Source organism: Doryrhamphus excisus, chromosome 13 (assembly GCF_030265055.1).
Source record: "Doryrhamphus excisus isolate RoL2022-K1 chromosome 13, RoL_Dexc_1.0, whole genome shotgun sequence".
Lineage (NCBI taxonomy): Eukaryota > Metazoa > Chordata > Actinopteri > Syngnathiformes > Syngnathidae > Doryrhamphus > Doryrhamphus excisus.
In genome coordinates, this window is record NC_080478.1 from 5490794 (window position 1) to 5492781 (window position 1988).

The following is a 1988-nucleotide window of genomic DNA, read 5'->3' on the forward strand; positions in this document are numbered from 1 at the left end:
GAAATTGAGCCTCTGTAGGCTCTAAAGAGGGGGGGGGGGGCTTTAACGCCAGTGTGTGTGCGTGCGAGTGTGACCTTGGGAAGTGATGACCTCATCAACATCCCAGCCTTGCAAAGCTAATCTGTTACATTCTGAAGGATGCTACCCTGCGATGGAGCTACCCATGAAGGTGACATTGCTGGCGGAGAGCGAGCGCCTTTGGCGTGGAAACACGTCCCACTACCCCCACCCGCCCCTCAACAGAATCACATATTTAAATGAGCGTGACGTGTGACACGCACTACCATTTTAATTATTTTAATCCCGAGTCAAAGCTTTGTCACATTCTTTGGAATATACAGCCTCTTTCACACAGAGAACCTGTTAAATTGTTGCGTGGAATCCCTAAGGATAAACCCGGCATTTATCCACCTGTTCCTTTTATACAGAACCCTGTACTGTGTGCGCTTTCAATTACATCAGTGTAGGGTGTGATGTAAGAAATACTTTTGGGAAAAGAAGGAAAATTGCCAGTTCAACTTGCATCAATTGGCGTCCATGCTCTTTACACTGAAAATTTCCAGGTCAACATCGTCACATTATGATGATTTCAAACACAGTGTAAAAGGTGCTATTACAAACGACTGTGGAAAATTGCCAGGCCGGCTTTGTCCTTGTGTTCTGCATTGCTGGCGTTTTATACAGAACACCAAACGAGGGAATCTAAACTGGCATTTACAGGTAATGTACTTTTTTTGAACATTTTGAAGGTGGAATATTGCCGGGTGACTTTTCTCCCCCATTTCATATCAGTGCTGTTTATACAAAACAACAATATGAAAAAACGCCGGCTTTTACATACAATGTAAAAGGGTATGGTGGAAAATTACCAGGTGGACTTTTGCCCATTTTATTTAAAAAAAACAGTGACGAGATTTCAACTGCTGAAAGTGAGATATTTGCAGGAGGGACTTGGTCACATTTATACAGACGAGTGTAGTGGTAAAATGCAGCCTTTATCAGGCAGTGCAAGCAGCAGGTAATACCTCTCAAGGTGGAAAATTGCCGGAACGACTTCATTCTCCCATTTATGCAGAACAGCAAACAACAATGTTTTTTAAAAGATGTGTGAAAGGGTCTATGACCAATGGCCAAATGTATCTTTCCATTCTGTGTTGGTATCGTTGATACGGAACAACAACACGGAAGAATGCCACACAGGCTGTTGGTAAAAGTGGAAAATTGCCAGGTCAAATTGGTTGCATTTATACATAACAGTGAGAGGGCCAGCTTTTACAGGCAGCATAACAGGAGTTACTACCTCTGAGGGTAGAATATTGCTTTTTAGAATACATATGTGTAAAGTGGGTTACTATCAGTAATGGTGGAAAATTGGCGGGTTAGCCCAATGTCCTGTCTGCATCATGTTTACTGTACATTGCAGCATTATGTTCAAAAAGCTGAAAATTCAACTCTGCTTTCCAATTCCATTTTGGTGCTGTTTATACAGAACAGCAACACTGTGTAAAAGGGCAGGAAATTGTCATCTTTTCAATACAGTGCAAGATGGGCTACTACCCCAAAAGGTGAAAAAAATGTAACCCTTTCATGCATGACCCATGATAAACTGAGTTAAAAAAATGTGTTTTTATGTGTCTTTAGACATAAAAATAAGAACTGATTTGGTTCTGTTTTTATACACCAAATTTTCAAGAAGTTATGAACATGTCCACATAGGTGGACAGCATGCGTTTGTGGATTTTGACAAAACGAGACAAACAGCAGTGATTCAATTGACAAAACTCATCAAACTGCAGAGCTTCAACTGACAAACTGCACAAACTATAGTGCATCAACTGCCAACCTCACAAGGTTAGGGATAGGCCACAGATGAGGTGGTACAACCCTGCTGCAACGCTGCATGCTTATGTACTTATGTAGTCGATCAGTACTGAGATACAGTACTAGATCACCGTCTTGTGTGAAAAATTGCCATGCACCCAGGGCAC